Raw genomic sequence first — 11,434 nt, forward strand, 5'->3', positions numbered from 1 at the left:
AAAAGAACCTATGCACCCCAATGTTCATAGCAGCACAATTTACAATAGCCAAGTCTTGGAAGCAACCTAAATGCCCATTAGTAGATGATTGGATCAAAAAATTATGGTACATATACACAATTGAATGCTACGCAGCAGAAAGAAAAAAAGAAGTACTAAACTTTGCGACAGCATGGATGGAACTGGAGAGCATCATGCTAAGCGAAATAAGCCAGGGGGCGAAAGACAAATACCATATGATCTCACCTATAAGCGGAACCTAACCAACAATGCAAAGAAGCAAGGAAAATATGACCAGCAACACTGAAAGGAAAAGAAATCAACAGAGACAAGAGGGAAGGCGGAGGCAGGGAAAGGGAAGGGAAGGGGAAAGTCAAGGAACATATAGCAAGGACTCATGGACACAACCAAAGGGGAAGAGCTGAGGGAGGGAAGGTGGGAGGGGGCAAGGGAAAGAGGTGGGGGGGAGGCAGAGACAAATGTATTTAAAAAGTAAATAAATTAAAATAAAATAAAATAAAATAAAAAGAAGAATTGGAAAGGAAGGAGTAGTATAATTGCTATTTATAGATGGCATTCATACATATATGGAAAAAAAAATTTCTAAGAGAATAGCAATGTTTCAGATAGGGTCTGTTCCATCAGCCTGGATCCTACAGTGATCCAGAAAGAGCTTACTATGGTGAACATGAAATCTGATTGAGAAATAACCCTTTGTTGCAAGCCACTGAGATTTGGAGGTCTTCACTGTAGCATTACCAAGCCTATTCCCAGTGATACAAATAGAGAGCAATGTGGACCCTCAAATGTGTCTCTTGGGAGTGAAAATTAGAAAGCATCTCGGTATTGTTTTATTAAAATTGAAAATACAAATGCCCTGAACCAGCAATTTCACTTCTAAGCATATGCCCTGGAAACCCATGTGCATGCTCATCAGGAGATATACACATTCGAGAGCAATGTTCACAGTGGCATTTTTAAAACTCCCAATTCATAAACCACCTACACGCCCATTAGCAGTGGAATGGGTGAATATGCTGTGGTACATCGCATCGAGGGATACAACAATGCAAATGAAGGAATAAAGCTGACTTAAGATGCAGCGACATGGCTGAATCTTAAAAATGTTTTTGAGAGAAAGACAGAAATACACATACCATTCCATTCATGTAAGCTTCAAAAGCAGGTAATAATAAATTACATTGTTTTCCCTTATGTGGTAAAACTAGGGGAAAACGGTGCAACGATGCAGTTGCCATTGAAGTCTGTAAGTCAATTCAAGAGGTAGGGACTGGGAGGAGTTGCTCACATCCCTTCAGGAATGAAGAACTAGTTCCTCCAGCTGCTGTGAGTGAAGCTGGAGGATGAGCTTCAGAGGTCGGCCTTCATCAGAGATTTCCTTGGTTGAAGAAAAATTCACATTCTTCCATGGGCAGATGTATCTAGTGACTGCCCATACCGAGTTAAAAAGGCCCAGCCCCTCAACTTGAGACAACTCTTAAAGGATCCCAGATTCATTAGCTGAGACCTTAGTTGAAACTTCTCTCTGCCTAGTTTGACTTTCTTCTCTTCCGTTCCACAGTGGTTGACCTTAAGGGCATTCCCTGAGAAATATCCCACATTTGAATCTCTGTTTCAGAGGGCACATCCTGGGGCCCCAAGCCTGTAATCCTTCTGCAGAGGGAGGTACCTGGGATTGGGAAGCAGATCATGGATGCTCATAACGTTTTCTTCTCTCAGTATTGTATCTTCACAGGTATTTACTCATTATGCATTTGTTAAAGTGTATGCTTTTGTTTTATGCAGTTGGTTTATGTTTTACGCGTCACAGTAATCCGGAAATTCCTTAGGAACACCAATCCAGGAAATGTGAGCTGATGTTATCTTCCTAAGACTCTTGATTCTGGAACGTAAAACATACTCTACATTGGCCAGAGTTAATCTCCTTCTTTCGAAGTGGCAGCAGATCCTTCGTTACAAATTTATGAAGGGACACATTTTAAAAGCATGATTTTTCTTCATTCATTAAAACATAGCAATTACATAAGAATTTCTTCTGTTCGGAAAAGAAAAAAGCCAGGCTGCATGTTGGTCTTGATTTCTTAGTCACTTTCCTGAGGGGAAACTAAAGGGTGAACTGAGAATGTTTAGCCTTTTTTGAATCTCCTGGTCTTTTAAAGATATCTTAGTTTTGACTCTTAGAACTGGATAGGGGTTTAGAGAGGAACCTGCAAAGATAGATGTAAGAAGTAGAATCTAGTCATTCAAACAAATTTATTGAGCATTTATTGAGTCCTTATATGCTAAGAGCTCTTCTAGTAGCTTGGAATATGTCAGTGAAGAATAAAGGAAACAAATCCTTGCTCTCATCTGCTCACATAGTTTCCATTTTCCTGGTGTGGGGTGGGAGCCCCTGAAATCTACCCTCATAGCAAATTTCCAGGATACAATATTGTATTATTATTAACTGGAGTCATCATGCTGCACATTATCTCTCCATATTTATTCATCCTCCATAATTGTAACTTTGTAGCCCTTGACCAACATCTACCCATTTCCTCTACCTCCCTGCCCTTGGTAACCACCATTCTACTTTCTTTCACTAAGTATTTGACTTTCTTAGATCCACATGTAAGTAAGACCACGTAATATTTTTCTTTCCATGTCAGGCTTATTTTACTGGTGTAATGTCCTCCAATTTCATCCATGTTGTTGGAAATGGCAGGGTATTCCTCTTTTTTAAGGCTGGATAATAGTTTCATCCATGTGTGTGTGCGCGTGCACGTGTATCCCACCATTTCTCTTTTCGTTTATCTGTTGATGGACTTAGGTCATTTACACATCTTGACTATTGTGAATAATACTTCAGTGAACATGGGAACACAGGTATTTTTTAAACATACTAAGTTGAATTCTTTGGGATGTACACCCATAAGTAAGATTGCTGGATCATAAGGTAGATGTATTTTAATTTTTTGAGGGAACTTCACACTATTTTCCATAATGACTGTGCACAAGTGTTCCATTTTCTCTACATCCTCACCAACAGTTGTTATTGCTTCCCTTTTTGATGAGTCATCCTAACAGGTGTGAGGTGATATCTCATTGTGGTCTTAATATCCCTGGTGATTAGCAGCTTTTCCTGTACTCGTTGGCCATTTGTTTGTCTTCTTTGGAAAAATGCCTTTTCAGGTCCTTTGCTTGTTTTTCAATCTGTTTGTTGCTGCTGTTGTTTTTGCTATTGAGTTGTATGATATCCTTATATAGTTTAGATATTAACTCTTTAGTGGATATATGGTTTCCAAATATTTTTTCCCCTTTAATTTTGCTGATTATTTCCTCTGCTGTGCAGGAACTTTTGCAGTAGCTCCCCTTGCTTATTTTTGTTTTGCTTTTGTTGCCTGAGTTTCTGGTGTCATATTCAAAAAAGGATTGCCAGTCAGCAGGGTAGCAGAGTAAGAGATACCAGCGTTCCTCTCCCCATTAAAAAGCAACAATTAGACAGCTATTTATGAATGAAAATAACCCTGAGAAGGTTTAAGAGTGTTGGAGGAGAAGATATGCCTGCCAGTTGACCCTTTAAGAACTGGACAATTAGAGGATTCTCACCCCTGTTCTTGGAAAGCGAGCTCTCCCCACAGTTCCCAGAGTGGGTGTCATTTCAAGGTCATAGCCTTGAGGGAGCAATGTGCTGCTTGAGACCATCAGGACTCTATACATGACTGGCCCCTGTTAAGGCCTCTCTATAAACTTTTAAGGTTGAGCAGGCAGGTGTGGAGATCTACTCATCTTGTGGCTGCTTGAGACAACAAGCCTTGCAAGTAAGTTCTCTGGCTTATTAAAACCACCCCCTACCATCCTGGAGTGGTGTGCTTCATTCTTCAGTCTCTCCTTGCTCTCCGTGTACAGGGGCCAGTTTGTGAGCCAACAAAGATTCTGATTAAGAATCTCCAGTAACGCAGTGGAGTAAAAAGTGGAGAACAACTACACAGAAAAGGTTGCAGGGGATTGCCTTAACTGAGATGTCTGGAGAGTAGGATAGGGCAGGGACTATCGGGATCAGCTATGTAGCAGGTGCCATCTGCTGCCATCTCCCTAGTGGCCTTTGCCACTGAGGGCCTCACAGCTTTCACAGTGAAAGACCTCATCATGTTTGTAGGCAGGGAGTCCAGCAGCTTACTCCACAGAGGTACCAACAGCCAGAGCCACCAGGGACCCCCAGAAGGGAGATGCTGATTCACACCATCTGGAAGGAGCTGCTGTCATGCTGCCATGGGAAGATGACTTCCGGTCCCCCTTACCCATGCATGCCCCAGATCCCAGAGCTGTGGCTTCCCCACATGTGTCTGAACTTCAGATCCTGGCACTGTGTCCACCTGCATCCCTGGTGCTGGCCCCATGGTTGCTCTGAATCATGAAGAAATAGAAAATCTGAACAGATCAATAAGGACTTAAAGGGACTGAATTAGTAATCAAAAATCTAACAAAGAAAAGCCCATGTTTTGTGTTGGTCTCAGCTTATCCACCGCCATCTAGAAATGTCTTGGGGCACCCACCTGGGCCAGGACTACTGTGGCCAGCCTCCCACAGACACTTCCCTGGTTGGAACCAATGTTGTGACTAGACTGGCCCTTGTGGTTCTTATCATTTCAAGACACACTTCAGCAGCAACTATCAGGGGACTTTGGAAAAATAAACAAACAAACAAACAAACAATTTTGTGGCGAGTCCTGGAGGGGCACAGTATGCCTGGGGCCACATAGTGATGTTATGGGGGTGGGGAGAGTGGAGAGAACCTGTGGTTCAGCCTTTATTGGGGTTAAAGATGGGTCGCCTAAGATTTCACAGGTTCACTCCATATTGGTGAATTTAAAATGTAAGAGTGGGATTTAAAGCACAAGGTAGAAAATGCAGGGTCACTCAAATGGTCAGTTATCTAGGTCACCCAGGGTTCTGCAAAAAGGACACTTCATGGGTCAGGCAGCCTCGCTCTTTATCCAGTTATATAGCTGGCAGTGTGCTTATTTGAGATGGATGTCTTTGATGTGAATGCCTCAGAAATCAAAAACTTCAAGTCAGGCCCTTATATTACAGTCAGAAAGCTAATTGTGAGCACCACACTATAGAGATGTCTTCACTGATGAATTCCACCAAACATTTAAAGAATAACACAAGCCTTAAACTTTTCCAAAAACTTGATGAGGAGGGAACAATTGCAAACACAATTAAATCATTTTATGAGGCCACCATTACCCTGTTATCAAAGGACACTAAAGAAAAGAAAACTGCAGACCAATATCCTTGATAAATATAGAGGCGAAAATCTTCAACACAATGCTAGCAAATGAAATTCAATATTGAAATGGATCATATACCATGATCAAGTGGAATTTATCCCTGGGATGCAAGGATAATTCAACATAAGCAAATCAATCAATGTGCTATACCACATTAATAGAATGATTAAAAAATCATATGATCATCTCAGTAAGTGCAGAAAAGCATTTGATAAAATTTAACATCCTTTCATGATAAAGACTCTCAACAAATTGGGTACAGAAGGAACATACCTCAATATACTAAGGCCATATATGATAAGCCCACAGCTAACCTGGCACTCAGTGGTGAAAGGTCGAGAACTTCTCTGCTAACATCAAGAAAAGGACATGAATACCCACTCTCCCCACTCCTTTTCAACATAGTACTGGAAATTCTGGCCAGAGCAATTAGATCAAACAATCAATGGTATCCAAATCAGAAAGGAAGAAGTAAAAATGCCACTGTTTGCAGATGACATGATCTTATATATAGAAAACCCTGGAAACTGTTATAACTAATAAACAAATTCAGTAAAGAAGTTGTAGGATGAAAGTCAACATATAGAAATCAATTGCATTTTATTCAACAACAACAAGCTATTTGAAAGAGAAATTTAGAAAGCAATCACCTTTACAGTAGCACCAAAAAGAATAAAATACTTAGGAATAAATTTAATGAAGGGGGTGAAAGACCTGTGCACTGAAAATTGTAAGACACTGATGAAACAAATTGAGGATGACACAAATAAATAGAAACATATCACATATTCTTGGATTAGAAGACCTTAATCTATTTAACTAGTCTTCTGTGGACAGATGAATTGGTGATTTCCAGTTTTTAGTCAGCACATAAAAATTTAAGACATATTAAAGATTCTATTAAATGGGCACTTACCAAATAGCTGGGCACCAGCAGAGGGCCATACCAATATACCACAGTTGAATATCAGCTTTGGTTGCATTGTGTCTTGTCAAATGTTGAAAAATAAGTTTACTGCTATCAGTGAGATTACTGCAGCAGTTTAGAATTTGATGGCTCTTGCCAAATAGCCCTTCAAATGGTGTCACTAATTTAAACTCCCACCTGTAGTATGAGAGAGTCCTCTTGCTCATACATTTATCAGCACTGGTTTCATCAAATTTCAAACTTTTGACAAATCTGACATATTAAAAATGGTAACTTGTTTTTGGTAATTCTTTAATTATAAATATGAGGATCACCTTTTTGGGAGGGCTATTTTGGTTTCATTTCTTAAATCTATAAACTGCCTGTTTATATCCTTTAAGTCAAATTTCTACTGAGTTGATTATCTTTTTCTTACTGATCTTAGGATCTCATTGCAAAGAAAGAAAATTATTTGTTATTTGTATAATTTTTCAGGTTTCCATTAGATTTTAGATGGGGGCTGGGGGAGAGAGAGGTTTCAAATTTTATGTAGTCAATTTACCAATCATTTCCTTTGTGGATCCTATTTTTTTGTGTGTCTTTTTTGTGTCTTTTCTCCTGTTATTTAAAAAATTAAAAAGCCCCAAACTTACATGAATGATATTTGCAACTATTATTTCCCTTAACAACAAGGGCCCCTTCTAAATCTGTGCCTCCCCAGGACTCTTCAAAATAGGCAGCAGGAAGAGAATGTTCCAGCTGAGGGGATGAGTAACAAGCAGACCAAACTCTGTCTCTTGAGCTTTGACTTCCTTTCTCACTGTTTCTTTTCCTCACTGGAACTACCACGTTGTCTCTTTGGGTTCCAGCTTTTCAGCCCTACTCTACTATGCAGCCTGAGAGGCTGAAAGCTCCATTTCCCAGACTCCCATGTAGCCAGGGAGGCCACGCAGCTCAGTGATTACCAACGAAGCGTGTGGGAGCCTGCTGGTGTTGCCTCCTCAGCTCCCTTACTTTTTTCACCTAGAATGTGGATACAATGCAGAAGTGTTGGCTAAAGACAAAAAAGTAAAATTGGAAAAAGTCTGGATTCTTCATGGTGTAGACCTTAGCTCTATCTGCCCTGGACTGCCTATCCTGGGCTTCTTGTGTGAGACAAGTTCCTTGTTTGTTTGAGCTATTGTTTACCAGGCTTTCTGGAACCAAGAACCAAACAAGACCCAACTGACACATAGGCATTCAAAACTTTTCCTTTAAATCTCTAGTTCAAGTGTAAACAATCCCCTCATCTCTCATACTTTAGCCAAGACTCTCTGATATAAGTGTCAGAAGTAAAACTCAAAGCAATTAGCAAAGACATTAAGAAGAATTAATTGGCTCAAGTATCCCTTTGAAGGAATGGATACAGCTGGATTTCTGGAACCAGAGATTCAAACACAACTAAGTTCCATATTTGTAAATTTAAGACTATTTCTTTTTGTGGATCAGTTCCAGTTTTTCAGACCAGTTCTTTGTGGGAGCCTGGAACCATCATCCCAATAATTCCTTGGTCACATCTCATCCACTGAGACACCAGAAAATAAAGATCATTTTGTTTTGTGATATTGGCATACTTGCCACAGAGTTCTGGGGACTTCCTCACTCTCGGGGCCCCTTCATTTGTAAGTGTCATTGATAATCTACCACTAGGAAATCTCTTCTTTGATACTCTGTCTCTTAAGTAATCAAAATTAGAGTCTCTCTGCATGTTGCAATACTTTTATAGCCCCTTCTCCATCTGGATTTCCTGTCAGAAATACTTTTACTCTCCAGCTGGCACATGTAAAAGGGTAGCTTTTATTTTGAAATATTGCCAGCACATTTTAATAAAATATAAGCATCCCTATAACTGTAACTGCATATGTAACAAATAGGAAGAAAGCATGTTGTGTGTCCATAGGCACCCACCCATACTCCTGCTCCTGCTCCAAATCATGTGAGAATGTACTTTTACTAAGAAAACCACAAAATAAATCTCAAACCATTTGCCATAAATTAACTAAAGCTCAAGGGGACTGACTAGCAAGAGTTATATGAGTCACAGTTTGATGTTTAGATTGAAGTTGGGCTCAGGATAACCAAAAAGTAGTTGGGTTTTAAGGATTTCTCAACCATTAATATACGTAGAATGAAGCCAGAGTAGGAAGACAGAAAGAAATGCTTAACTGCAAATTAATCATAATTTATGAAGTAAGTAGATTTATGCAAAAGGAGTTTGGTAGGAGGCTTCCAGTTAAGATTAACAGAATTGAGATAAACCAACCATATATTTTTCTCTGGAACAAAAGAAAACCAGAAATGAGACTAGAAGAGAAAAAGAAATCCCAAACCACAATGATAAACAATAGTTGTTAACTTCCAGCCACGACGGAGTCATAGGTGGATACACTTTGCCTCCTTGCATGACCAAAAGAGGGACAACAACAAATTTGAAAACAAAAAACAACCAGAACTGCCAGAAAAGTGAACTGTATGGAAGTCCAACAACCAAGGAATTTAAGAAGAAACACTCATCCAGACTGGTAGGAGGGGTGGAGACGGCAGCCGGGGCAGGGAGGACGCATGGCAAGGCAGCATCTGGAGACCAGATGGTCCCACATTTGCCTGTGGATAAACTGGGAAGAACAACTGGGAAGTGTGACAGACCGGGCAACCAAGGGTTCCAGCGCAGGAAAAGAAAGCCTCAGAACCCTTGGCTGTGAGAACCTGTGAGGGCTGTGGCAGCAGGAGAAACTCCCAGCCTCACAGGAGAGTCTGCTGGAGAGACCCACAGGGTCCCAGAATGTACACAAACCCACCCACCTGGGAATCAGCACCAGAAGGGTCCAATTTTCTTGTGGGTAGCGGGGGAAGTGACTGTAAGCCTGCCAAGACCCGAGCAACCGGCATTGTTGTCTCTCTGACCCTTCCCTCACCTACAGTGCCACAATGCAGCAAGCTGGGCTCCCGGCCTCCCTGTGAATACCTAAGGCTCTGCCCCTTACAAGGTAACAGATGTGCTGAGACAAAGAAATATGGCCCAAATGAAAGAATAGGTCAAAGCTCCAAAAGCAGAACTAAGCAATGAACAGTCAACCTATCACAGAAATGGATGAATATGGTCGCAAAATGGAGGAAAAAGCAAAGGCTATGCAAAGTGAAATAAAGAAACATATACAGGGAACCAACAGTGGAGGGAAGGAAACTGGGACTCAAATCAACAATTTGGAGCAGAAGGAAAAAAAACCCATTCAACCAGAACAGAATGAAGAAACAGCAATTCAAAAAAATGAGGAGATGTTTAGGAACCTCTGGGACAACTTTAAACATTCCAACATCCAAATCATACAGGTGCCAGAGGAAGAAGAGGAAGAGCAAGAAATTGAAAACTTATTTGAATGAATAATGAAGGAGAACTTCCCCATTCTGGCAAAGGAAATAGCCTTCCAGGAAGTCCAGGAAGCTCAGAGATTCCCAAAGAAGTTGGACCCAAGGAAGCACACACCAAGGCACATCATAATTAAATTACCCAAGATTAAAGATAAGGAGAAAATCGTAAAAGCAGCAAGAGAAAGGAACAGTTCCCTACAAAGGAGTTTCCATAAGACTATCAGCTGATTTCTCAAAAGAGAACTTGCAGGCAAGAAGGGGCTGGAAAGAAGTTTTCAAAGTCCTGAAAAGCAAGGACCTACATCCAAGATGACTCTATCCAGCAAAGCTATCATTTAGAATGGAAGGGCAGATAAAGTGCTTCCCAGATAAGGTGAAGTTAAAGGAGTTCATCATCACCAAGCCCTTAGTATATGAAATGTTAAAGGGACTTACCTAAGAAAAAGAAGATCAAAAACTATGAGCAGTAAAATGACAACAAACTCACAACTATCAACAACTGAACCTAAAAAAACAAAAACAAAAACCAACTAAGCAAACAACTAGAACAAGAACAGAATCACAGAAATGGAGATTACATAGAGAGTTATCAGAGAGGAGGGAGAGGCAGAGAGTAGGGGAAAAGATACAGGGAATAAGAAGCATAAGCAGTAGGTACAGAATAGAGAGGGGGAGGTTAAGAATAGTATAGGAAGTGGAGAAACCAAAAGACTTATATGTACAACCCATGGACATGAACTAAGGGGGAGGGGAATTCTGGTGAGAGGAGGTGCAGGGGAAGGGGATAAAGGGGAGAAAAATGGGACAACTGTAAGAGCATAATCAATAAAATAGACTTTAAAAAATAGTTGTTAAATGCAATTAAATGTAGATAATTTTATTTTAAATTGCCACCTGTTGATTCCCTACCACTCCTACCACATTGATGCTGAACTTAATGTGGACACCTGATCAACATAGCGCGCTACAGCCCAGAACTCCTGGGCTCAAGCAGTCCTCCTGCCTCAGCCTCCTGAGTAGCTGGGACTACAGGCGTGCTACCATGCCTGGTTTAAAAGTTTAACTAAGGACAAGCTCTGCCATGTTCGCTCATATTCCATTGGCCAATATATGTCACAAGGCTAAGCTTAAAATAAATTAAGTGGGAAAATATACTTCTTTTACCGCAAAGTTGGAAGTTGTGGGAGGAAGGAAGGAAAAAATCATGAACAAATACTGCACTCTACCATTCCAAAAAAGGTCTCCCAAGAAAGATATTATCTGAATTCTACAGTAAAGAAAAAATGCTCATAGAATAGCAGATTGGAGGGACAAAGGTTTTCTGGCAGGGAAAACAATGTAAGTAAAGGTACAGTTATTGAATTCTTTATAACATGTTCAGACAATAATTAGAAGACAAGGTTAGCAGAACCAGAATATTCATGTTTATAAAAAGTAGAAGTCTGAAAGTAGTATGGACAACATTGCCAAAGACCTTGCAGAGCTAGTTATGCAGAGCGCTAGTAAGCACTGAGTGTTACTGAATTACATGGGCAAGGATCCATGGGAGATTTTTGAGAAAGAGAATAGCATATGCAAAGCAATATTTTAGAAGGTTAACCTTGAACTGGACCATAGGACATAATGATCAGGAAAGATGCTGGAGGCAGTGAACCCAGGAGGAACCAATCGTAAAGATTTAGAGAATGAGAGCCTGGAGAAGATGTTTGGAGAATGGAAATAAAATTACCAATATTTCAAAGAAAAGATTGATATGATCTTTTAGAAAGTAAGCCTTTTGTGTTGCAGTAACTGAAACCTAATTTAGACTAACTTATGAGAA

This window comes from Pteronotus mesoamericanus, unplaced genomic scaffold (assembly GCF_021234165.1).
Source record: "Pteronotus mesoamericanus isolate MK-2021 breed Mesoamerican mustached bat unplaced genomic scaffold, CSHL_Meso_final scaffold_54, whole genome shotgun sequence".
NCBI classification, from domain to species: domain Eukaryota; kingdom Metazoa; phylum Chordata; class Mammalia; order Chiroptera; family Mormoopidae; genus Pteronotus; species Pteronotus mesoamericanus.